Source organism: Macaca nemestrina, chromosome 19, assembly GCF_043159975.1.
Source record: "Macaca nemestrina isolate mMacNem1 chromosome 19, mMacNem.hap1, whole genome shotgun sequence".
Lineage (NCBI taxonomy): Eukaryota > Metazoa > Chordata > Mammalia > Primates > Cercopithecidae > Macaca > Macaca nemestrina.
This window is the reverse complement of record NC_092143.1, coordinates 29,328,928-29,356,722: the sequence shown is the minus strand read 5'-3', so window position 1 is coordinate 29,356,722 and position 27,795 is coordinate 29,328,928.

Genomic DNA, 27,795 nt, shown 5'->3' with positions numbered 1-27,795 from the left:
GGAGGACTCCGGTGAAAAAGGAAGTATCCTCAGATGAAATCTGGAAAGAAGCTTTCTGAGAAACTGATTCGTGTTCAGTTAATTCATCTCACAGAGTTACAGCTTTCCCCTCAAGAAGCCGTTCGCTAAGCCTGGTCTTGTGGAATTGGAAAGTGATATTTCGATGCCCTTTGAGTTCTTATGTGAAAAAGGAAATGTCCTCAGATGAAATCTGGACAAAAGCTTTCTGAGAAACTGCTTAGTGTTCTGTTAATACATCTCACAGAGTTACAGCTTTACCTTCAAGAAGCCGTTGGTTAAGCCCGTTCTTGTGGAATTGGCCAAGTGATATTTTGAAGCCCATAGAGGGCTATGGTGAAAAAGAAAATATCCTCCGAGAAAAAATGGAAAGAAGGTTTCTGAGAAACTGCTTTGTGGTGTGTGATTTTCACTCACAGAGTTACATCTGTGTTTCTTGGATCTGTTTCTTAGCCTTATTTCGGTGGAATCTGAGAACTGATATTTCGGATCCCTTTGAAGACTATCGGACCAAAGGAAATATCCTCCGATAACACAGAGAAAGAAGCTTTCTGAGAATCTTCTTCCTGTTCTGTTAATTCATCTCACAGAGTTACAGCTTTCCCCTCAAGAAGCCTTTCTCTGAACCTGTTCTTGTGGAACTAGCAAAGTGATATTTCGAAGCCCATAGAGGGCTACGGTGAAAAAGCAAGTATCCTCAGAAGAAATCTGGAAAGAAGCTTTCTGAGAAACTGCTTAGTGTTCTGTTAATTCATCTCACAGGGTTACAGCTTTCCACTCATGAAGCCGATCGCTAAGCCTGTCTTGTGGAATTGGCAAAGTGATATTTGGAAACCTGTAGAGGGCTATGGTGAAAAAGAAAATATCCTCCGAGAAAAACTGCAAAGAAGCTTTCTGAGAAACTGCTTTGTCATGTGTGACTTCCATTCACAGAAGTACATCTGTATTTCGATGATCTGTTTGCTAGCCTTATTTCTGTGGAATCTGAGAACTCATATTTCCGAATCCTTTGAAGACTATACGGCCAAAGGAAACATCCGCCGATAACAAAGAGAAAGAAGCTTTCTGAGAAACTTCTTTGTGTTCTGTGAAATCATATCACAGAGTTACAGGTTTCCCCTCAAGAAGCCTTTCACTAAGCCTGTTCTTGTGGAATTGGCAAAGTGATATTTCGATGCCCATAGAGGACTACGGTGAAAAAGGAAATATCCTCAGATGAAATCTGGAAAGAAGTCTTCTGAGAAACTGCTTAGTGTTCTGTTAATTCATCTCACAAAATTACAGCTTTTCCTTCAAGAAGCCGTTCGCTAATCCTGGTCTTGTGGAATTGGCAACGTGATATTTCGATGCCCTTTGAGTTCTTATGTGAAAAAAGAAATGTCCTCAGATGAAATTTGGAAAAAAACTTTCTGAGAAACTGCTTCGTGTTCAGTTAATTCATCTCACAGAGTTACAGCATTCCCCTCAAGAAGCCACTCGCTAAGCCTGTTCTTGTGGAATTGGCAAAGTGATATTTGGAAGCCCATAGAGGGCTATGGTGAAAAAGAAATTCTCCTCCGAGGAAAACTGGAAAGAAGCTTTCTGACAAATTGCTCTGTTATATGTGACTTCCACTCACAGAGTTACATCTGTATTTCGTGGATCTGTTTGCTGGACTTATTTCTGTGGAATCTGAGAACTGATAATTCGGATCCCTTTGAAGTCTACAGGGCCAAAGGAAATATCCTCCGATAACAAGGCGAAAGAAGCTTTCTGAGAAACTTCTTTGTGTTCTGTGAAATCGTCTCACGGAGATACAGCTTTGCCCTCAAGATGCCCTTCGCTAAGCCTGTTCTTGTGGAATTGGCAAAGTGATATTTCGATGCCCATAGAGGGCTATGGTGAAAAAGGAAATATCCTCAGATGAAATCTGGCAGGAAGCTTCCTGAGAAACTGCTTAGTGTTCTGTTAATTCATCTCACAAAGTTTTAGCTTTCCTCTCAAGAAACCGTTCGCTAAGCCAGTTCGTGTGGAATTGGAAAGTGATATTTGGAATCCCATAGAGGGCAATGGTGAAAAAGAAAATATCCTCAGATGAAATCTGGGAAGAAGATTTCCGAGAAACTGCTTTGTGATGTGCGACTTCCACTCACAGAGTTGCATCTGTATTTCGGGGATCTCTTTGCTAGCCTTATTTCTGCGGAATCTGAGAACTGGTATTTTGGATCCCTTTGAAGACTATATTGACAAAGGAAATATCCTCCGATAACAAAGAGAAAGAAGCTTTCTGAGAAACTTCTTTGTGTACTGTGAAATCATCTCAAAGAGTTACAGCTTTCGCCTCAAAAAGCCTTTCGCTAAACCTGTTCTTGTGGAATTGGCAACATGATATTTCGATGCCCGTAGAGGGCTACGGTGAAGAAGGAAATATCCTCAGGTGAAATCTGGAAAGAAGCTTTCTGAGCAGCTGCTTAGTGTTCTGTTAATTCATCTCACAGAGATACAGCTTTCCCCTCAGGAAGCCGTTCGCTATGCCTGTTCTTGTGGAATTGGCAAAGTGATATATGGAAGCCCATAGAGGGCTATGGTGTAAAAGAAAATATCGTCCGAGAAAAACTAGAAAGAAGCTTTCTGAGAAACTGCTTTGTGATGTGTCACTTCCACTCTCAGATTTATATCTGTATTTCGTGGATCTGTTTGCTAGCCTTATTTCTGTGGAATCTGACAACTCATATTTCGGATCTCATTGAAGACTCTAGGGCCAATGGAAATATCCTCCGATAACAAAGAGAAAGAAGCTTTCTGAGAAACTGCTTCGTGTTCCGTCAATTCATCTCACAGAGTTACAGCTTTCCCTTCAAGAAGACGTTCGCTAAGCCTGTTCTTGTGGAATTGGCATAGTGATATTTGGAAGCCCATAGAGGGCTACGGAGAAAAAGGAAATATCCTCAGATGAAATCAGAAAGAAGCTATCTGAGAAACTGCTTAGTTTTCTGTTAGTTCATCTCACAGAGTTACAGCTTTCTCCTCAAGAAGCCATTCGCTAAGGCTGTTCTTGTGGAATTGGCAAAGTGATATTTCGAAGCCTATAGAGGGCTACTGTGAAAAAGAAAATATCCTCCGAGAAAAACTGGAAAGAAGCTTTCTATGAAACTGCTTTGTGAAGTTTTACTTCCACTCACAGAGTTATATCTGTATTTCGTGGATCTCTTTGCTAGCCTTATTTCTGTGGAATCTGAGAAATCATATTTCGGATCCCTTGGAAGACTCTAAGGCCAAAGGAAATATCCTCCGATAACAAAGAGAAAGAAGCTTTCTGAGAAGCTGCTTAGTGTTCTGTTAATTCATCTCCCAGGTTTACAGCTTTCCCCTCAAGAAGCCATTCGCTAAGCCTGTTCTTGTGGAATTGGCAAAGTGATATTTGGAAGCTCATAGAGGGCTATGGTGAAAAAGAAAATATCCTCCGAGAAAAACCGGAAAGAAGCTTTCTGAGAAACTGCTTTGTGATGTGTGACTTCCACTCACAGAGTTACATGTGTGTTTCGTGGATCTGTTTGCTAGCCTTATTTCTGTGGAATCTGAGTACTGATATTTCGGATCCCTTTGAAGACTCTAGGGCCAAAGGAAATATCCTCCAATAACAAAGAGAAAGAAGATTTCTGAGAAACTTCTTCGTGTTAAGTGAAATCATCTCCCAGAGTTACAGAATCCCCCTCAAGAAACCTTTCGCTAAGCCTGTTTTTGTGGAATTGGCATAGTGATATTTCGATGCCCATAGGGCTTCAGTGAAAAGGAAACATCCTCAGATGAAACGAGGAAAGAAACTTTCGGAGAAACTGCTTCATCTTCTTTTAATTCATCTCACAGACTTACAGCTTTCCCCTCAAGAAACCGTTCGCTAAGCCTGTTCTTGTGGAATTGGCAAAGTGATATTTGGAAGCCCACAGAGGGCTATGGTGAAAAACAAAATATCCTCCCAGAAAAACTGGAAAGAAGCTTTCTGAGAAACTGCTTTGTGATGTGTGACTTCCACTCACAGAGTTACATCTGTATTTCGTGAATCCGTTTGCTAGCCTTATTTCTGTGGAATCTGAGAACAGATATTTCGGATCCCTTAGAAGACTACAGGGCCAAAGGGAATATCCTCCAATAATTAAGAGAAAGAAGCTTTTTGAAAAACATCTTTGTGTTCTGTGAAATCATCTCACAGAGTTACAGCTTTCCCCTGTAGAAGCCTTTCGCTAAGACAGTTCTTGTGGAATTGGCAAAGTGATATTTGGAAGCCCATAGTGGGCTATGGTGAAAAAGGAAATATCCTCAGATGAAATCTGGAAAGAAGCTTTCTGAGAAACTGCTTACTGTTCTGTTAATTCATCTCACAGGCTTACAACTGTATTTCGTGGATCTCTTTGCTAGCCTTATTTCTGTGGAATCTGAGAACAGATATTTCGGATCCCTTTGAAGACTATAGGGCCAAACGAAATACCTCTGATAGCAAAGAGAAAGAAGCTTTCTGTGAAATTTCTTTGTATTCTGTGATGTCAACTCACAGAGTTACAGCTTTCCCCTCAAGAAGCCTTTCGCTAAGATAGTTCTTGTAGAATTGGCAAAGTGAAATTTGGAAGCGCATAGAGGGCTATGGTGAAAAAGGAAATATCCTCACATGAAATCTGGAGAGAAGCTTTGTGAGAAACTGCCTAGTGTTCTGTCATTTCACCTCACAGACTTACATCTGTATTTCGTGGATCTCTTTGCTAGCCTTATTTCTGTGGAATCTGAGAACAGATATTTCGGATCACTTTGAAGACTAGAGGGCCAAAGGAAATATCCTCCGATAAGAAAGAAAAGGAATTTTTCTGAGAAACTTCTTAGTGTTCTGTGAAATCGTCTCACTGATTTACAGCTTTAACCTCAAGAAGCGTTTCGCTAAGACAGTTCTTGCGGAATTGGCAAAGTGATATTTGGAATCCCATAGAGGACTACGATGAAAAAGGAAATATCCTCATTTGAAATCTGGAAAGAAGCTTTCTGAGAAACTGCTCTGTGACGTGTGACTTCCACTTACAGAGTTACATCTGTATTTCGTGGATCTCTTTGCTAGCCTTATTTATGTGGAATCTGAGAACAGATATTTCGGATCCCTTTGAAAACTATAGGGCAAAAGGAAATATCCTCCGACAACAAAGAGAAAGAAGCTTTCTGAGAAACTTCTTTGTGTTCTGTGAAATCATCTCACAGAGTTACAGCTTTCCCCTCAAGAAGCATTTCCCTAAGACAGTTCTTGTGGAATTGGTAAAGTGATATTTGGAAGCCCATAGAGGGCTATGGTGAAAAAGGAAATATCCTAAGATGAAATCCGTAAAGAATCTTTCTGAGAAACTGCTTAGTGTTCTCTGAAATCATCTCACAGTGTTACCGCTTTCCCCTCAAGATGCCTTTCGCTAAGACAGTTCTTGTGGAATTGGCAAAGTGATATTTGGAAGCCCATAGAGGGCTATGGTAAAAAGGAAATATCCTCAGATGAAATCTGGAAAGAAGCTTTCTGAAAAACTTCTCTGTGATGTGTGACTTCCACTCGCACAGTTACATCTGTATTTCATGGATCTCCTTGCTAGCCATATTTCTGTGGAATTTGAGAAAAGATATTTCGGATACCTTAGAAGATTATAGGGCCAAAGGAAATATCCTCCGAAAACAAAGAGAAAGAAGCTTTCTGAGAAACTTCTTTGTGCTCTGTGAAATCATGTCACAGAGTTACAGCTTTCCCCTGAAGAAGACTTTCGCTAAGACAGTTCTTGTGGAAATGCCAAAGTGATATTTGGAAGACCATAGAAGGCTACGGTGAAAAAGGAAATATCCTCAGATGAAATCTGAAAAGAAGCTTTCTGAGAAACTGCTTAGTGTTCTGTTAATTCATGTCACAGTGTTACATCTGTATTTCGTGGATCTCTTTGCTAGCCTCATTTCTGTGGAATCTGAGAACAGATATTTCGGATCCCTTTGAAGACTATAGGGCCAAACGAAATATCCTCCGATAACAAAGAGAAAGAAGGTTTCTGAGAAACCTCTTTGTGCTCTGTGAAATCATCTCACAGAGTTACAGCTTTCCGCTCAATAAGCCTTTCGCTAAGACAGTTCTTGTGTAATTGGAAAACTGATATTTGGAAGCCCATAGAGGGCTGTGGTGAAAAAGGAAATATCCTCAGATGAAGTCTGGAAAGAAGCTTTCTGGAAACTGCTCTGTGATGTTGACTTCAACTCACAGAGTTACATCTGTATTTCGTGGATCTCTTTGCTAGCCTTATTTCTGTGGAATCTGAGAACAGATATTTCAGATCCCTTTGAAGACTATAGGGCCAAAGGAAATATCCTCCGATAAAAAAGAGAAAGAAGCTTTCTGTGAAACTTCTTTGTTTTCTGTGAAATCTTCTCACAGATTTACAGCCTTCCCCTCAAGAAGAGTTTGGCTAAGATAGTCCTTGGATAATTTGCAAAGTGATATTTCGAAGCCCATAGAGGAATATGTTGAAAAAGGAAATATCCTCAGATGAAATCCGAAAGAAGCTTTCTGAGAAACTGCTTAGTGTTCTGTTAATTCATGTCACATATTTACATCTGTATTTCGTGGACCTCTTTGCTAGCCTTATTTCTGTGGAATCTGAGAACAGATATTTCGGATCCCTTAGAAGACTACAGGGCCAAAGGGAATACCCTCCAATAATAAAGAGAAAGAAGCTTTCTGAAAAACATCTTTGTGTTCTGTGAAATCATCTCACAGAGTTACAGCTTTCCCCTCAAGAAGCCTTTCGCTAAGACACTTCTTGTGGAATTGGCAATGTGATATTTGGAAGCCAATAGAGGGCTATGGTGAAAAAGGAAATATCCTCAGATGAAATTTGTAAAGAAGCTTTCTGACAAACTGCTTAGTGTTCTGTTAATTCATCTCACAGAGTTACATCTGTAATTCATGGATCTCTTTGCTTGCCTTATTTCTGTGGAATCTGAGAACAGTTATTTCGGATCCCTTTGAAGACTGTAGGGCCAAAGGAAATATCCTCCGATAACAAAGAGAAAGAAGCTTTCTGAGAAACTTCTTCGTGTACTGTGAAATCATCTCACAGAGTTACAGCTTTCCCCTCAAGGAGCCTTTCGCTAAGACAGTTCTTTTGGAATTTGCAATGTGATATTTGGAAGCCCATAGAGGGCTAGGGTGAAAAAGGAAATATTATCAGATGAAATCTGTGAAGAAGCTTTCTGAGAAACTGCTTAGTGTTCTGTGAAATCATCTCACAGTGTTACAGCTTTCCCCTCAAGAAGACTTTCGCTAAGACAGTTCTTGTGGAATTGGCAAAGTGATATTTGGAAGCCCATAGAGGGCTATGGTGAAAAAGCAAATATCCTCAGATGAAATCTGGAACGAAGCTTTCCTAGAAACTGCTCTGTGATGTGTGACTTCCACTCACAGAGTTACATCTGTATTTCGTGGATCTCTTTGCTAGTCTTATTTCTGTGGAATCTGAGAACAGATATTTCGGATCCCTTTGAAGACTATAGGGCCAAAGGAAATATCCTCCGATAACAACGAGAAAGAAGGATTCTGAGAAACTTCTTCGTGATCTGTGAAACCATCTCTCAGAGATAGAGCTATCCTCTCAATAAGCCTTTCGCTATCCTGTTGTTGTGGAATTGGCAAAGTGATATTTGCAAGCCCATAGAGGACTAAAGTGAAAATGAAAATATCCTCCGAGAAAAACTGGAAAGAAGCTTTCTGAGGAACTGGTTTGTGATGTGTGACTTCCACTCACTGAATTACATCTGTAATTCTTGGATCTGTTTGCTACCCTTATTGCTGTGGAATCCGAGAACTGATAATTCGGATCCCTTTGAAGACTAAAGGGCCAAAGGAAATATCCTCCGATAAAAAAGAGAAAGAAGCTTTCTGAGAAACTTCTTTGTGTTCTGTGAAATCACCACACAGAGTTACAGCTTTCCCCTCAAGAAGCCTTTCGCTAAGCCTGTTCTATTGGAATTGGCAAAGTGATATTTCGATGCCCATAGAGGGCTTTGGTGAAAAAGGAAATATCCTCAGATGAAATCTGGAAAGAAGCTTTCTGAGAAACTGCTTACTGTTCTGTTAGTTTATCTCACACAGTTACAGCTTTCCCCTCAAGTAGCCGTTCGCTAAGCCTCTTAATTTGGAATTGGCAAAGTGATATTTGGAAGCCTATAGAGGGCTAAGGTGAAAAAGAAAATATCCTCCGAGAAAAACAGGAAAGATGTTTTCTCAGAAACGACTTTGTGATGTGTGACTTCCACTCACAGAGTTACATCTGTATTTCGTGGATCTCTTTGCTAGCCTTATTTCTGTGGAATCTGAGAACAGATATTTCGGATCCCTTTGAAGACTATAGGGCCAAAGGAAATATCCTCCGATAACAAAGAGAAAGAAGCTTTCTGAGAAACTTCTTTGTGTTCTGTGAAATCATCTCACAGAGTTACAGCTTTCCCCTCAAGAAGCCTTTCACTAAGACAGTTCTAGTGGAATTGGCAAAGTGATATTTGGAAGCGCATAGAGGGCTACGGTGAAAAAGGAAATATCCTCAGATGAAATCTGGAAAGAAGCTTTCTGGGAAACTGCTTAGTGTTCTGTTAATTCATCTCACAGAATTACATCTGTATTTGGTAGATCTCTTTGCTAGCCTTATTTCTGTGGAATATGAGAACAGATATTTCGGATGCCTTAGAAGACTATAGGGCCAAAGGAAATATCCTCTGATAACAAAGAGATAGGTTTCTGAGAAACTTCTTTGTGTTCTGTGAAATCATCTCAGAGAGATACAGCTTTCCCCTCAAGAAGCCTTTCGCTAAGACAGTTATTGTGGAATTGGCAAAGTGATATTTTTAAGCCGTTACAGGGCTATGGTGAAAAAGTAAATATCCTCCGAAGAAATCTGGAAAGAAGCTTTCTGAGAAACTGCTTAGTGTTCTGTTAATTCATCTCACAGAGTTACATCTGTATTTCGTGCATCTCTTTGCTAGCCTTATTTCTGTGGATTCTGAGAACAGATATTTCGGATCCCTTTGAAGACTATAGGGCCAAAGGAAATATCCCACGATAAAAAAGAGAAAGAAGCTTTCTGAGAAACTTCTTTTTGTTCTGTGAAATCATCTCATAGAGTTACAGCTTTCCCCTCAAGAAGCCTTTCGCTAAGACAGTTCTTGTAGAATTGGCAAAGTGAAATTTGGAAGCGCATAGAGGGCTATGGTGAAAAAGGAATTAACCTCAGATGAAATCTGGAAAGAAACCTTCTGAGAAACTGCTTGGTGTTCTGTCAATTCATCTCACAGCGTTACATCTGTATTTCGTGGATCTCTTTGCTAGCCTTATTATTGTGGAATCTGAGAACAGACATTTCGGATCCCTTTGAAGACTAGAGGGCCAAAGGAAATATCCTCCGATTAAAAAGAGAAAGAAGCTTTCTGAGAAACTTCTTTGTGTTCTGTGAAATCGTCTCACAGAGTTACAGCTTTAACCTCAAGAAACCTTTCGCTAAGAGAGGTCTTGCGGAATTGGCAAAGTGATATTTGGAAGCCCATAGAGAGCTATGGTGAAAAAGGAAATATCCTCAGAAGAAATCTGTAAAGAGGCTTTCTGAGAAACTGCTTAGTGTTCTGTGAAATCATATCACAGTGTTACAGCTTTCCCCTCAAGAAGCCTTTCGCTACGACAGTTCTTGTGGAATTTGCAAAGTGATATTTGGAAGCCCATAGAGGGCTATGGTGAAAAAGGAAATATCCTCAGATGAAATGGGGAAAGAAGCTTTCTGAGAAACTGCTCTGTGATGTGTGAATTCCACTCACAGAGATACATCTCTATTTCTTGGATCCCTCGGCTCGCCTTATATCTGTGGAATCTGAGAACAGATATTTCGGATCCCTTTGAAGAATATAGGGCCAAAGGAAAATCCTCCATTAACAAAGGGAAAGAAGCTTTCTGAGAAACTTCTTTGTGTTCTATGAAATTATCTCACAGAGTTACAGCTTTCCCTGAAGAAGCCTTTCGCTAAGACAGTTCTTGTGGAATTGACAAAGTGATATTGGAAGCCCATAGTGGGCTATGGTGAAAAAGGAAATATCCTCAGATGAAATCTGGAAAGAAGCTTTCTGAGAAACTGCTTACTGTTCTGTTAATTCATCTCACAGGCTTACAGCTGTATTTCGTGGATCTCTTTGCTAGCCTTATTTCTGTGGAATCTGAGAACAGATATTTCGGATCCCTTTGAAGACTATAGGGCCAAACGAAAGATCCTCCGATAACAAAGAGAGAGAAGGTTTCTGAGAAACCTCTTTGTGCTCTGTGAAATCATCTCACAGAGTTACAGCTTTCCCCTCAAGAAGCCTTTCGCTAAGACACTTCTTGTGGAATTGGCAATGTGATATTTGGAAGCCCATAGAGGGCTATGGTGAAAAAGGAAATATCCTCAGATAAAATTTGTAAAGAAGCTTTCTGACAAACTGCTTAGTGTTCTGTTAATTCATCTCACAGAGTTACATCTGTAATTCATGGATCTCTTTGCTAGCCTTATTTCTGTGGAATCTGAGAACAGTTATTTCGGATCCCTTCGAAGACTGTAGGGCCAAAGGAAATATCCTCCGATAACAAAGAGAAAGAAGCTTTCTGAGAAACTTCTTTGTGTACTGTGAAATCATCTCACAGAGTTACAGCTTTCCCCTCAAGAAGCCTTTCGCTAAGACAGTTCTTTTGGAATTTGCAATGTGATATTTGGAAGCCTATAGAGGGCTAGGGTGAAAAAGGAAATATTATCAGATGAAATCTGTGAAGAAGCTTTCTGAGAAACTGCTTAGTGTTCTGTGAAATCATCTCACAGTGTTACAGCTTTCCCCTCAAGAAGACTTTCGCTAAGACAGTTCTTGTGGAATTGGCAAAGTGATATTTGGAAGCCCATAGAGGGCTATGGTGAAAAAGCAAATATCCTCAGATGAAATCTGGAACGAAGCTTTCCTAGAAACTGCTCTGTGATGTGTGACTTCCACTCACAGAGTTACATCTGTATTTCGTGGATCTCTTTGCTAGTCTTATTTCTGTGGAATCTGAGAACAGATATTTCGGATCCCTTTGAAGACTATAGGGCCAAAGGAAATATCCTCCGATAACAACGAGAAAGAAGGATTCTGAGAAACTTCTTCGTGATCTGTGAAACCATCTCTCAGAGATAGAGCTATCCTCTCAATAAGCCTTTCGCTAACCTGTTGTTGTGGAATTGGCAAAGTGATATTTGCAAGCCCATAGAGGATTAAAGTGAAAAAGAAAATATCCTCCGAGAAAAACTGGAAAGAAGCTTTCTGAGGAACTGGTTTGTGATGTGTGACTTCCACTCACTGAATTACATCTGTAATTCTTGGATCTGTTTGCTACCCTTATTGCTGTGGAATCCGAGAACTGATAATTCGGATCCCTTTGAAGACTAAAGGGCCAAAGGAAATATCCTCCGATAAAAAAGAGAAAGAAGCTTTCTGAGAAACTTCTTTGTGTTCTGTGAAATCACCACACAGAGTTACAGCTTTCCCCTCAAGAAGCCTTTTGCTAAGCCTGTTCTAGTGGAATTGGCAAAGTGATATTTCGATGCCCATAGAGGGCTTTGGTGAAAAAGGAAATATCCTCAGATGAAATCTGGAAAGAAGCTTTCTGAGAAACTGCTTACTGTTCTGTTAGTTTATCTCACATAGTTACAGCTTTCCCCTCAAGTAGCCGTTCGCTAAGCCTGTTAATTTGGAATTGGCAAAGTGATATTTGGAAGCCCTTAGAGGGCTAAGGTGAAAAAGAATATATCCTCCGAGAAAAACAGGAAAGATGTTTTCTGAGAAACGACTTTGTGATGTGTGACTTCCACTCACAGACTAACATCTGTATTTCGTGGATCTCTTTGCTAGCCTTATTTCTGTGGAATCTGAGAACAGATATTTCGGATCCCTTTGAAGACTATAGGGCCAAAGGAAATATCCTCCGATAACAAAGAGAAAGAAGCTTTCTGAGAAACTTCTTTGTGTTCTGTGAAATCATCTCACAGAGTTACAGCTTTCCCCTCAAGAAGCCTTTCACTAAGACAGTTCTAGTGGAATTGGCAAAGTGATATTTGGAAGCGCATAGAGGGCTATGGTGAAAAAGGAAATATCCTCAGATGAAATCTGGAAAGAAGCTTTCTGGGAAACTGCTTAGTGTTCTGTTAATTCATCTCACAGAGTTACATCTGTATTTGGTAGATCTCTTTGCTAGCCTTATTTCTGTGGAATATGAGAACAGATATTTCGGATGCCTTAGAAGACTATAGGGCCAAAGGAAATATCCTCTGATAACAAAGAGAAAGGTTTCTGAGAAACTTCTTTGTGTTCTGTGAAATCATCTCAGAGAGATACAGCTTTCCCCTCAAGAAGCCTTTCGCTAAGACAGTTCTTGTGGAATTGGCAAAGTGATATTTTTAAGCCCTTGCAGGGCTATGGTGTAAAAGTAAATATCCTCCGAAGAAATCTGGAAAGAAGCTTTCTGAGAAACTGCTTAGTGTTCTGTTAATTCATCTCACAGAGTTACATCTGTTTTTCGTGCATCTCTTTGCTAGCCTTATTTCTGTGGATTCTGAGAACAGATATTTCGGATCCCTTTGAAGACTATAGGGCCAAAGGAAATATCCTACGATAACAAAGAGAAAGAAGCTTTCTGAGAAACTTCTTTGTGTTCTGTGAAATCATCTCGTAGAGTTACAGCTTTCCCCTCAAGAAGCCTTTCGCTAAGACAGTTCTTGTAGAATTGGCAAAGTGAAATTTGGAAGCGCATAGTGGGCTATGGTGAAAAAGGAATTAACCTCAGATGAAATCTGGAAAGAAGCCTTCTGGGAAACTGCTTGGTGTTCTGTCAATTCATCTCACAGAGTTACATCTGTATTTCGTGGATCTCTTTGCTAGCCTTATTATTGTGGAATCTGAGAACAGATATTTCGGATCCCTTTGAAGACTAGTTGGCCAAAGGAAATATCCTCCGATAAAAAAGAGAAAGAAGCTTTCTGAGAAACTTCTTTGTGTTCTGTGAAATCGTCTCACAGAGTTACAGCTTTAACCTCAAGAAACCTTTCGCTAAGACAGGTCTTGCGGAATTGGCAAAGTGATATTTGGAAGCCCATAGAGAGCTATGGTGAAAAAGGAAATATCCTCAGAAGAAATCTGTAAAGAGGCTTTCTGAGAAACTGCTTAGTGTTCTGTGAAGTCATATCACAGTGTTACAGCTTTCCCCTCAAGAAGCCTTTCCCTAAGACAGTTCTTGTGGAAATTGCAAAGTGATATTTGGAAGCCCATAGAGGGCAATTGTGAAAAAGGAAATATCCTCAGATGAAATGTGGAAAGAAGCTTTCTGAGAAACTGCTCTGTGATGTGTGAATTCCACTCACAGTGATACATCTCTATTTCTTGCATCTCTCGGCTCGCCTTATATCTGTGGAATCTGAGAACAGATATTTCGGATCCCTTTGAAGAATATTGGGCCAAAGGAAAATCCTCCATTAACAAAGGGAAAGAAGCTTTCTGAGAAACTTCTTTGTGTTCTATGAAATTATCTCACAGAGTTACAGCTTTCCCCTGAAGAAGCCTTTCGCTAAGACAGTTCTTGTGGAATTGGCAAAGTGATATTTGGAAGCCCATAGTGGGCTATGGTGAAAAAGGAAATATCCTCAGATGAAATCTGGAAAGAAGCTTTCTGAGAAACTGCTTACTGTTCTGTTAATTCATCTCACAGGCTTACAACTGTATTTCGTGGATCTCTTTGCTAGCCTTATTTCTGTGGAATCTGAGAACAGATATTTCGGATCCCTTTGAAGACTATAGGGCCAAACGAAATACCTCTGATAGCAAAGAGAAAGAAGCTTTCTGAGAAATTTCTTTGTATTCTGTGATGTCAACTCACAGAGTTACAGCTTTCCCCTCAAGAAGCCTTTCGCTAAGATAGTTCTTGTAGAATTGGCAAAGTGAAATTTGGAAGCGCATAGATGGCTGTGGTGAAAAAGGAAATATCCTCACATGAAATCTGGAGAGAAGCTTTCTGAGAAACTGCTTAGTGTTCTGTCATTTCACCTCACAGACTTACATCTGTATTTCGTGGATCTCTTTGCTAGCCTTATTTCTGTGGAATCTGAGAACAGATATTTCGGAACCCTTTGAAGACTAGAGGGCCAAAGGAAATATCCTCCGATAACAAAGAGAAAGAATTTTTCTGAGAAACTTCTTAGTGTTCTGTGAAATCGTCTCACTGATTTACAGCTTTAACCTCAAGAAGCCTTTCGCTAAGACAGTTCTTGTGGAATTGGCAAAGTGATATTTGGAATCCCATAGAGGACTATGGTGAAAAAGGAAATATCCTCATTTGAAATCTGGAAAGAAGCTTTCTGAGAAACTGCTCTGTGACGTGTGACTTCCACTTACAGAGTTACATCTGTATTTCGTGGATCTCTTTGCTAGCCTTATTTATGTGGAATCTGAGAACAGATATTTCGGATCCCTTTGAAAACTATAGGGCCAAAGGAAATATCCTCCGATAACAAAGAGAAAGAAGCTTTCTGAGAAACTTCTTTGTGTTTTGTGAAATAATCTCACAGAGTTACAGCTTTCCCCTCAAGAAGCATTTCCCTAAGACAGTTCTTGTGGAATTGGTAAAGTGATATTTGGAAGCCCACAGAGGGCTATGGTGAAAAAGGAAATATCCTAAGATGAAATCTGTAAAGAAGCTTTCTGAGAAACTGCTTAGTGTTCTGTGAAATCATCTCACAGTGTTACCGCTTTCCCCTCAAGAAGCCTTTCGCTAAGACAGTTCTTGTGGAATTGGCAAAGTGATATTTGGAAGCGCAAAGAGGGCTATGGTGAAAAAGGAAATATCCTCAGATGAAGTCTGGAAAGAAGATTTCTGAGAAACTGCTTTGGGATGTGTGACTTCCACTCACAGAGTTACATCTGTATTTCGTGGATCTTTTTGCTAGCCTTATTTCTGTGGAATCTGAGAACTGATATTTCGGATCCCTTTGAAGACTATAGGGCCAAAGGAAATATCCTCCGATAGCAAAGAGACAGAAGCATTCTGAGAAACTGCTTTGTGTTCTGTTATTTCATCTCACAGAGTCACAGCTTTCTCCTCAAGAAGCTGTTCGCTAAGCCTGTTCTTGTGGATTTGGCAAAGTGATATTTCGATGCCCATAGAGGGCAACGGAGAAAAAGGAAATATCCTCAGAAGGAATCTGGAAAGAAGCTATCTGAGAAACTGTTTAGTGTTCTGTTAATTCATCTCACAGGGTTACAGCTTTCCCCTCATGAAACCGTTCGCTAGGCCTGTTCTTTTGGAATTGGCAAAGTCATATTTGGAAGCCCATAGAGGGCTATGGTGAAAAAGAAAATATCCTCTGAGAAAAACTGCAAAGAAGCTTTTTGAGAAACTGCTTTGTGATGTGTGACTTCCACTCACAGAGTAACATCTGTATTTGGTGGATCTGTTTGCTAGCCTTATTTCTGTGAAATCTGAGAACTGATATTTCGGATCCCTTTGAAGACTCTAGGGCCAAAAGAAATATCCTGCGATAAGAAAGAGGAAGCAGCTTTCTGAGAAACTTCTTCGTGGTCTGTGAAATCATCTCACAGAGTTACAGCTTTCCACTCAGGAACCCTTTCGATAAGCCTGGTCTTGTGGAAATGGAAAAGTGATATTTCGATGCCCTTTGAGTTCTTATGTGAAAAAGGAAATGTCCTCAGATGAAATCTGGAAAAAAGCTTTAAGAGAAACTGCTTAGTGTTCTGTTAATTCATCTCACAGAGTTACAGCTTTACCCTCAAGAAGCCGTTCGCTAAGCCTGTTATTGTGGAATTGGCAAAGTGATATTTTGAAGCCCATAGAGGGCTATGGTGAAAAAGAAAATATCCTCCGAGAAAAACTGGAAAGAAGGTTTCTGAGAAACTGCTTTGTGATGTGTGATTTCCACTCACAGAGTTACATCTGTGTTTCATGGATCTGTTTGCTAGCCTTATTTCGCTGAAATCTGAGAACTGATATTTCGGATCCCTTTGAAGACTATAGGGCCAAAGGAAATATCCTCCGATAACAAAGAGAAAGAAGCTTTCTGAGAAACTTCTTTGTGTTCTGTGAAATCATCTCACAAAATTTCAGGTTTGCCCTCTGGAAGCCTTTCGCTATGCCTGTTCTTGTGAAATTGGTAAAGTGATATTTGGAAGCCCATAGAGGGCTCCGGTGAAAAAGGAAGTATCCTCAGATGAAATCTGGAAAGAAGCTTTCTGAGAAACTGCTTGGTGTTCTGTTAATTCATCTCACAGGGTTACAGCTTTCCCCTCAAGAAGCCGTTCGCTAAGCCTGGTCTTGTGGAATTGTCAAAGTAATATTTCGATGCCCTTTGAGTTCTTATGTGAAAAAGGAAATGTCCTCAGATGAAATCTGGAAAAAAGCTTTCTGAGAAACTGCTTAGTGTTCTGTTAATTCATCTCACAGAATTACAACTTTACCTTCAAGAAGTCGTTGGCTAAGCCTGTTCTTGTGGAATTGGAAAAGTGATATTTTGAAGCCCATACAAGGCTACGGTGAAAAAGAAAATATCCTCCGAGAAAAACTGGAAAGAAGCTTTCTGAGAAACTGCTCTGTGATGTGTGACTTCCACTCACAGAGTTTCATCTGTATTTCGTGGATCTGTTTGCTAGCCTCATTTCTGGGGAATCTGAGAAGTGATATTTCGGATCCCTTTGAAGACTATAGGGCCAAAGGAAATATCCTCCGATAACAAAGAGAAAGAATCTTTCTGAGAAACTTCTTCGTGTGCTGTGAATCATCTCACAGAGTTACACCTTTCCCTTAAAGAAGCCTTTTGCTAAGCCTGTTCTTGTGGAATTTGAAAAGTGATATTTCGATGCCCTTAGAGGGTTACGGTGAAAAAGGTAATATCCTTAGATGAAATCCGGAAAGAAGCTTTCTGAGAAACTGCTTAGTGTTCTGTTAATTCATCTCACAGAGTTACAGCGTTCCCCAAAAGAAGCCGTTCGCTAAGCCTGTTCTTGTGGAATTGGCAAAGTGATATTTCAATGCCCATGGAGGGCTATGGTGAAAAAGAAAATGTCCTCCGAGAAAAACCGGAAAGAAGCTTTCTGAGAATCTGTTTTGTGATGTGTGACTTCCACTCAGAGTTACGTCTGTATTTAATGGATCTGTTTTCTATCCTTATTTCTGTGGTATCTGAGAACTCATATTTCGGATCCCTTTGAAGACTCTAGGCCCAAAGGAAATGTGCTCCGATAACAAATAGAAATAAGTTTTCTGAGAAACTGCTTGATGTTCCGTTAATTCATCTCACAGAGATACAGCTTTCCCCTCAGGAAGCCTTTCGCCAAGCCTGTTATTCTGGAATTGGCAAAGTGATATTTCGATGCCCATTGAGGGCTACGGTGAAAAAAGAAATATCCTCAGATGAAATCTCGAAAGAAGTTTCTGAGAAACTGCTTAGTGTTCTGTTAATTCATCTCACAGAATTACAGCTTTCTCCTCAAGATGCCGTTCGCTAAGCCTGTTGTTGTGGAACTGGCGAAGTGATATTTGGAAGCCCATGGAGGGCTATGGTGAAAAAGAAAATATTCTCCGAGAAAAACTGGAAAGAAGCTTTCTGAGAAACTGCTTTGTGATGTGAGATTTCCACTCACAGAATTACATCTGTATTTCGTGGATCTGTTTGCTAGCCTTATTTCTGTGGAATATGAGAAATGATATTTCGGATCCCTTTGAAGACTATAGGGCCAAAGGAAATATCCTCCGATAACAAAGAGAAAGAAGCTTTCTGAGAAACTTCTTCGTGTTCTGTTAATTCATCCTACAGAGTTACAGCTTTCACCTCAAGAAGGTTTCTGAGAAACTGCTTAGTGTGCTGTTATTTCATCTCACAGAGTTACAGCTTTCCCCTCAAGAAGACGTTCGCTAAGCCTGTTCTTGTGGAATTGGCAAAGTGATATTTGGAAGCCCATAGAGGGCTATGGAGAAAAAGTAAATATCCTCAGATGAAATCTGGAAGGAAGCTTACTGAGAAACTGCTTAGTGTTCTGTTAATTCACCTCACAAAGTTTTAGCTTTCCCCTCAAGATGCCGTTTGCTAAGCCAGTTCGTGTGGAATTGGAAAGTGATATTTGGAATCCCATAGAGGGCTATGGTGAAAAAGAAAATATCCTCTGAGAAAAACTTGAAAGAAGCTTTCTGAAAAACTGCTTTGTGATGTGTGACTTCCACTCACAGAGTTACGTCTGTATTTCGTGGATCTGTTTGCTAGCCTTATTTCTGTGGAATCTGAGAACTCATATTTCAGAACCCTTTGAAGTCTATATGGCCAAAGGAAATATCCGCCGATAACAAAGAGAAAGAAGCTTTCTGAGAAACTTCTTTGTGTTCTGTGAAATCATCTCACAGAGTTACAGCTTTCCCCTCAAGAAGCCTTTCGCTAAGCCTGTTCTTGTGGAATTGCCAACATGATATTTCGATGCCCATAGAGGGCTATGGTGAAAAAGGAAATATCCTCAGATGAAATCTGGAAAGAAGCCTTCTGAGAAACTCCTTAGTGTTCTGGTAATTCATCTCACAGAATTACAGCTTTCCCTTCAAGAAGCCGTTCTCTAAGCCTATTCTTGTGGAATTGGCAAAGTGATATTTGGAAGCCCATACAGGGCTATGGTGAAAAAGAAAATATCCTCCGAGAAAAACTGGAAAGAAGTTTTCTGAGAAACTGCTTTGTGATGTGTGACTTCCACTCACTGAGTAACATCTGTATTTCGTGGATCTGTTTGCTAGCCTTATTTCTGTGGAATCTGAGAACTGATATTTCATATCCCTTTGAAGACTCTAGGGCCAAAAGAAATATCCTGCGATAAGAAAGAGAAAGCAGCTTTCTGAGAAACTTCTTCGGGTTCTGTGAAATCATCTCACAGAGTTACAGCTTTCCACTCAGGAACCCTTTCGATAAGCCTGGTCTTGTGGAATTGGCAAAGTGATATTTCGATGCCCTTTGAGTTCTTATGTGAAAAAGGAAATGTCCTCAGATGAAATCTGGAAAAAAGCTTTCAGAGAAACTGCTTAGTGTTCTGTTAATTCATCTCACAGAGTTATAGCTTTACCCTCAAGAATCCATTCGCTAAGCCTGTTCTTGTGGAATTGGCAAAGTGATATTTTGAAGCCCATAGTGGGCTATGGTGAAAAAGAAAATATCCTCCGAGAAAAACTGGAAAGAAGGTTTCTGAGAAACTGCTTTGTGATGTGTGATTTCCACTCACAGAGTTACATCTGTGTTTCATGGATCTGTTTGCTAGCCTTATTTCGGTGAAATCTGAGAACTGATATTTCGGATCCCTTTGAAGACTATAGGGCCAAAGGAAATATCCTCCGATAACAAAGAGAAAGAAGCTTTCTGAGAAACTTCTTTGTGTTCTGTGAAATCATCTCACAAAGTTTCAGGTTTGCCCTCTGGAAGCCTTTCGCTATGCCTGTTCTTTTGGAATTGGTTAAGTGATATTTGGAAGCCCATAGAGGGCTCCGGTGAAAAAGGAAGTATCCTCAGATGAAATCTGGAAAGAAGCTTTCTGAGAAACTGCTTGGTGTTCTGTTAATTCATCTCACAGGGTTACAGCTTTCCCCTCTAGAAGCCGTTCGCTAAGCCTGGTCTTGTGGAATTGTCAAAGTGATATTTCGATGCCCTTTGAGTTCTTATTTGAAAAAGGAAGTGTCCTCAGATGAAATCTGGAAAAAAGCTTTCTGAGAAATGCTTAGTGTTCTGTTAATTCATCTCACAGAGTTACAACTTTACCTTCAAGAAATCGTTGGCTAAGCCTGTTCTTGTGGAATTGGAAAAGTGATATTTTGAAGCCCATACAAGGCTACGGTGAAAAAGAAAATATCCTCCGAGAAAAACTGGAAAGAAGCTTTCTGAGAAACTGCTCTGTGATGTGTGACTTCCACTCACAGAGTTTCATCTGTATTTCGTGGATCTGTTTGCTAGCCTCATTTCTGTGGAATCTGAGAAGTGATAATTCGGATCCCTTTGAAGACTATAGGGCCAAAGGAAATATCCTCCGATAACAAAGAGAAAGAATCTTTCTGAGAAACTTCTTCGTGTGCTGTGAATCATCTCACAGAGTTACACCTTTCCCTTAAAGAAGCCTTTCGCTAAGCCTGTTCTTGTGGAATTGGAAAAGTGATATTTCGATGCCCTTAGAGGGTTACGGTGAAAAAGGTAATATCCTTAGATGAAATCCGGAAAGAAGCTTTCTGAGAAACTGCTTAATGTTCTGTTAATTCATGTAACAGAGTTACAGCGTTCCCCACAAGAAGCCGTTCGCTAAGCCTGTTCTTGTGGAATTGGCAAAGTGATATTTCAATGCCCATGGAGGGCTATGGTGAAAAAGAAAATATCCTCCGAGAAAAACTGGAAAGAAGCTTTCTGAGAAACTGCTTTGTGATGTGTGACTTCCACTCACAGAGTTTCATCTGTATTTCGTGGATCTGTTTGCTAGCCTCATTTCTGGGGAATCTGAGAAGTGATATTTCGGATCCCTTTGAAGACTATAGGGCCAAAGGAAATATCCTCCGATAACAAAGAGAAAGAATCTTTCTGAGAAACTTCTTCGTGTGCTGTGAATCATCTCACAGAGTTACACCTTTCCCTTAAGGAAGCCTTTCGCTAAGCCTGTTCTTGTGGAATTGGAAAAGTGATATTTCGATGCCCTTAGAGGGTTACGGTGAAAAAGGTAATATCCTTAGATGAAATCCGGAAAGAAGCTTTCTGAGAAACTGCTTAGTGTTCTGTTAATTCATCTCACAGAGTTACAGCGTTCCCCACAAGAAGCCGTTCGCTAAGCCTGTTCTTGTGGAATTGGCAAAGTGATATTTCAATGCCCATGGAGGGCTATGGTGAAAAAGAAAATATCCTCCGAGAAAAACCGGAAAGAAGCTTTCTGAGAATCTGTTTTGTGATGTGTGACTTCCACTCAGAGTTACGTCTGTATTTAATGGATCTGTTTGCTATCCTTATTTCTGTGGTATCTGAGAACTCCTTTTTCGGATCCCTTTGAAGACTCTAGGGCCAAAGGAAATGTCCTCCGATAACAAATAGAAATAAATTTTCTGAGAAACTGCTTCAAGTTCCGTTAATTCATCTCACAGAGATACAGCTTTCCCCTCAGGAAGCCTTTCGCCAAGCCTGTTCTTCTGGAATTGGCAAAGTGATATTTCGATGCCCATTGAGGGCTACGGTGAAAAAAGAAATATCCTCAGATGAAATCTCGAAAGAAGTTTCTGAGAAACTGCTTAGTGTTCTGTTAATTCATCTCACAGAATTACAGCTTTCTCCTCAAGATGCCGTTCGCTAAGCCTGTTGTTGTGGAACTGGTGAAGTGATATTTGGAAGCCCATGGAGGGCTATGGTGGAAAAGAAAATATTCTCCGAGAAAAACTGGAAAGAAGCTTTCTGAGAAACTGCTTTGTGATGTGAGATTTCCACTCACAGAGTTACATCTGTATTTCGTGGATCTGTTTGCTAGCCTTATTTCTGTGGAATATGAGAAATGATATTTCGGATCCCTTTGAAGACTATAGGGCCAAAGGAAATATCCTCCGATAACAAAGAGAAAGAAGCTTTCTGAGAAACTTCTTCGTGTTCTGTTAATTCATCCTACAGAGTTACAGCTTTCACCTCAAGAAGCCTTTCGCTAAGCCTGTTCTTGTGGAATTGGCAAAGTGATATTTGGAAGGCCATAGAGGGCTATGGTGAAAAAGGCAGTATCCTCAGATGAAATCTGGGAAGAAGGTTTCTGAGAAACTGCTTAGTGTGCTGTTATTTCATCTCACAGAGTTACAGCTTTCCCCTCAAGAAGACGTTCGCTAAGCCTGTTCTTGTGGAATTGTCAAAGTGATATTTGGAAGCCCATAGAGGGCTATGGAGAAAAAGTAAATATCCTCAGATGAAATCTGGAAGGAAGCTTACTGAGAAACTGCTTAGTGTTCTGTTAATTCACCTCACAAAGTTTTAGCTTTCCCCTCAAGATGCCGTTCGCTAAGCCAGTTCGTGTGGAATTGGAAAGTGATATTTGGAAACCCATAGAGGGCTATGGTGAAAAAGAAAATATCCTCTGAGAAAAACTGGAAAGAAGCTTTCTGAGAAACTGCTTTGTGATGTGTGACTTCCACTCACAGAGTTACGTCTGTATTTTGTGGATCTGTTTGCTAGCCTTATTTCTGTGGAATCTGAGAACTCAAATTTCGGAACCCTTTGAAGACTATATGGCCAAAGGAAATATCCGCCGATAACAAAGAGAAAGAAGCTTTCTGAGAAACTTCTTTGTGTTCTGTGTAGTCATATCACAGACTTACAGCTACCCCCTCAAGAAGCCTTTTGCTAAGCCTGTTCTTGTGGAATTGGCATAGTGATATTTGGAAGCCCATAGAGGGCTACGGAGAAAAAGGAAATATCCTCAGATGAAATCAGAAAGAAGCTATCTGAGAAACTGCTTAGTTTTCTGTTAGTTCATCTCACAGAGTTACAGCTTTCCCCTCAAAAAGCCTTTCGCTAAGCCTGTTCTTGTGGAATTGGCAAAGTGATATTTCCAAGACCATAGAGGGCTACGGTGAAAAAGGAAATATCCTCAGATGAAATCTGAAAAGAAGATTTCTGAGAAACTGCTTAGTGTTCTGTTAATTCATCTCACAGAGTTACAGCTTTCCCGTCAAGAAGCCGTTCGCTAAGCCTGTTCTTGTGGAATTGGCAAAGTGATATTTGGAAGTCCATAGAGGGTTATGGTGAAAAAGAAAGTATCCTCCGAGGAAAACTGGAAAGAAGCTTTCTCACAAACTGCTCTGTGATGTGAGACTTCCACTCACAGAGTTACATCTGTATTTCGTGGATCTGTTTGCTGGACTTATTTCTCTGGAATCTGAGAACTGATAATTCGGATCCCTTGAAGATTATAGGGCCAAAGGAAATATCCTCTGATAACAAGGAGAAAGAAGCTTTCTGAGAAACTTCTTTGTGTTCTGTGAAATCGTCTCACGGTGTTACAGCTTTGCCCTCAAGATGCCCTTCGCTAAGCCTGTTCTTGTGGAATTGGCAAAGTGATATTTCGATGCCCATAGAGGGCTATGGAGGAAAGGAAATATCCTTAGATGAAATCTGCAAGGAAGCTTACTGAGAAACTGCTTAGTGTTCTGTTAATTCACCTCACAAAGTTTTAGCTCTCCCCTCAAGAAACCGTTCGCTAAGCCAGTTCCTGTGGAATTGGAAAGTGATATTTGGAATCCCATAGAGGGCTATGGTGAAAAAGAAAATATCCTCCGAGAATAACTGGAAAGAAGCTTTCTGAGAAACTGCTTTGGGATGTGTGACTTCCACTCACAGAGTTACATCTGTATTTCGTGGATCTTTTTGGTAGCCTTATTTCTGTGGAATCTGAGAACTGATATTTTGGATCCCTTTGAAGACAATAGGGCCAAAGGAAATATCCTCCGATAACAAAGAGACAGAAGCATTCTGAGAAACTGCTTTGTGTTCTGTTATTTCATCTCACAGAGTCACAGCTTTCTCCTCAAGAAGCAGTTCGCTAAGCCTGTTCTCGTGGAATTGGCAAAGTGATATTTCGATGCCCATAGAGGGCAACGGTGAAAAAGGAAATATCCTCAGAAGGAATCTGGAAAGAAGCTATCTGAGAAACTGCTTAGTGTTCTGTTAATTCATCTCACAGGGTTACAGCTTTCCCCTCAAGAAGCCTTTCGCTAAGACAGTTATTGTGGAATTGACAAAGTGATATTTGGAAGCCCATAGAGGGCTACTGTGAAAAAGGAAACACCCTCAGATGACGTCTGGAAGGAAGCTTTCTGGGAATCTGCTCTGTGATGATGACTTCCACTCACTGAGTTACATCTGTATTTCGTGGATCTCTTTGCTAGCCTTATTTCTGTGGAATATGAGAACAGATATTTCGCATCCCTTTGAAGACTATAGGGCCAAAGGAAATATCCTCCGATAACAAAGAGAAAGAAGCTTTCCGAGAAACTTCTTTGTGATCTGTGAAATCATCTCACAGAGTTACAGCTTTCCCCTCAAGAAGACTTTCACTAAGACAGTTTTTGTGGAATTGGCAAAGTGATATTTGGAAGCCAATACAGGGTTATGGTGTAAAAGGAAATATCCTCAGATGAATTCTGGAAGGAAGCATTCTGAGAAACTACTTTGTGATGTGTGACTTCCACTCACGGAGTTAATTCTGTATTTCGTGGATCTCTTTGCTAGCACTATTTCTGTGGAATATGAGAACAGATATTTCGCATCCCTTTGAAGAGTATAGGGCCAACGGAAATATCCTCCGATAACAAAGAGAAAGAAGATTTCTGAGAAACTTCTTTGTGTTCTGTGAAATCATCTCACAGAGTTACAGCTTTCCCCTCAAGAAGCCATTCCATAAGACAGATCTTGTGGAATTGGCAAAGTGATATTTGGAAGCCCATAGAGGGCTACGGTGAAAAAGGAAATACCCTCAGATGAAGTCTGGAAAGAAGCTTTCTGAGAAACTGCTCTGTGATGTGTGACTTCCACTCACAAAGTTACATCGGTATTTGGTGGATCTCTTTGCTAGCCTTATTTCTGTGGAATCTGAGAACAGATATTTCGGATCTCTTTGAAGACTATAGGTCCAAAGGAAATATCCTCCGATAACAAAGAGAAAGAAGCTTTCTGAGAAACTTCTTCGTGTTTTGTGAAACCATCTCACAGAGTTACAGCTTTCCCCTCAAGAAGCCTTTCGCTAAGACAGTTCTTGTGGAATTGGAAAAGAGATATGTGGAAGCCCATAGAAGGCTATGGTGAAAAAGGAAATATCCTCAAATGAAATCTGGAAAGAAACTTTCTGAGAAACTCCTTAGTGTTCGGTTAACTCATCTCACAGAGTTACATCTGTATTACGTGGATCTCTTTGCTAGCCTTATTTCTGAGGAATCTGAAAACAGATATTTCGCATCCCTTTGAAGACTATAGGGCCAAAGGAAAAATCCTATGATAACAAAGAGAAAGAAGCTTTCTGAGAAACTTCTTTGTGTACTGCGAAATCATCTCACAGAGTTACAGCTTTCCCCTCAAGAAGCCTTTCGCTAAGACAGTTCTTGTGGAATTGGCAAAGTGATATTTGGAAGCCCATAGAGGGCTACGGTGAAAAAGGAAATACCCTCAGATGATGTCTGGAAAGAAGCTTTCTGAGAAACTGCTCTGTGATGTGTGACTTCCACTCCCAAAGTTACATCCGTATTTCGTGGATCTCTTTGCTAGCCTTATTTCTGTGGAATCTGAGAACAGATATTTCGGATCTCTTTCAAGACTATAGGGCCAAAGGAAATATCCTCCGATAACAAAGAGAAAGAAGATTTCTGAGAAACTTCTTCGTGTTCTGTGAAACCATCTCACAGAGTTACAGCTTTCCCCTCAAGAAGCCTTTCGTAAGACAGTTACTGAGGAATTGGCAAAGTGATGTTTGGAAGCCCATAGATGGCTAGCTTTCTGAGAAACTTCTTTGTGATCTGTGAAGTCATCTCAGAGAGTTACAGCTTTCCCCTCAAGAAGACTTTCACTAAGACAGTTCTTGTGGAATTGGCAAAGTGATATTTGGAAGCCCACAGAGGGCTACGGTGAAAAAGGAAATAGCCTCAGATGAAGTCTGGAAAGAAGCTTTCTGAGAAACTGCTCTGTGATGTGTGACTTCCACTCACAAAGATACATCCGCATTTCGTGGATCTCTTTGCTAGCCTTATTTCTGTGGAATCTGAGAACAGACATTTCGGATCTCTTTGAAGACTATAGGGCCAAAGGAAATATCCTCCGATAACAAAGAGAAAGAAGTTTTCTGAGAAACTTCTTCGTGTTCTGTGAAACCATCAAACAGAGTTACAGCTTTCCCCTCAAGAAGCCTTTCGTAAGACAGTCACTGTGGAATTGGCAAAGTGATGTTTGGAAGCCCATAGAGGGCTATGTTGAAACAGGAAGTATCCTCAGATGAAATCTGGAAAGAAGCTTTCTGAGAAACTGCTTAGTGTCTGTTAACTCATCTCACAGAGTTACATCTGTATTTCGTGGATCTCTTTTCTAGCCTTATTTCTGTGGAATCTGAGAACAGATATTTCGGATCCCTTTGAAGACTATAGGGCCAAAGGAAATATCCTCCGATAACAAAGAGAAAGAAGCTTTTTGAGAAACTTCTTTGTGCTCTGTGAAATCATCTCACAGAGTTACAGGTCTCCCCTCAAGTAGCCTTTTGCTAAGACAGTTCTTGTGGAATTGGCAAAGTGGTATTTGGAAGCCCATAGAGGGCTATGTTGAAAAAGGAAATATCCTCAGATGAAATCTGGCAAGAAGCTTTCTGAGAAACTGCTTAATACTCTGGTAATTCTTCTCACAGAGTTACATCTGTATTTCGTGGATCTCTTTGCTAGCCTTATTTCTGTGGAATCTGAGAACAGATATTTCGGATTACTTTGAAGACTATAGGGCCAAAGGAAATATCCTCCGATAACAAAGAAAAAGATGCTTTCTGGGAAACTTCTTTGTGTTCTGTGAAATCATCTCACAGAGTTACAGCTTTCCCCTCAAGTAGCCTTTCGCTAAGACAGTACTTGTGGAATTGGCAAAGTGATATTTGGAAGCCCTTAGAGGGCTATGGTGAAAAAGGAACTATCCTCAGATGAAATCTGGAAAGAAGTTTCTGACAAACTGCTTATTATTCTGTTAATTCATCTCACAGAGTTACATCTGTATTTCGTGGATCTCTTTGCTAGCCTTATTTCTGTGGAATCTGAGAACAGATATTTCGGATTACTTTGAAGACTATAGGGCCAAAGGAAATATCCTCCGATAACAAAGAAAAAGATGCTTTCTGGGAAACTTCTTTGTGTTCTGTAAAATCATCTCACAGAGTTACAGCTTTCCCCTCAAGAAGCCTTTCGCTAAGACAGTCCTTGTGGAATTGGCAAAGTGATATTTGGAAGCCCTTAGAGGGGTACGTTGAAAAAGGAAATATCCTCAGATGAAATCTGGAAAGAAGCTTTCTGAGAAACTGCTCTGTGATGTGCGATTTCCACTCACAGAGTTACATCTGTATTTCGTGGAACTCTTTGCTAGCCTTATTTCTGTGGAATCTGAGAACAGATATTTTGGATCCCTTTGAAGACTAGAGGGCCAAAGGAAATATCTGCCGATAACAAAGAGAAAGAAGCTTTCTGAGAAACTTCTTTGTGTTCTGTGAAATCATCTCACAGAGTTACAGCTTTCCCCTCAAGATGCCTTTCCCTAAGACAGTTCTTGAGGAATTGGCAAAGTGATATTTGGAAGCCAATACAGGGCTATGGTGAAAAAGGAAATACCCTCAGATGAAGTCTGGAAAGAAGCTTTCTGAGAAACTGCTCTGTCATGTGTGACTTTCACTCACAAAGATACATCCGTATTTCGTGGATCTCTTTGCTAGCCTTATTTCTGTGGAATCTGAGAACTGATATTTCGGATCTCTTTGAAGACTATAGGGCCAAAGGAAATATCCTCCGATAACAAAGAGAAAGAAGTTTTCTGAGAAACTTCTTCGTGTTCTGTGAAACCATCTCACAGAGTTACAGCTTTCCCCTCAAGAAGCCTTTCGTAAGACAGTCACTGTGGAATTGGCAAAGTGATGTTTGGAAGCCCATAGATGGCTAAGGTG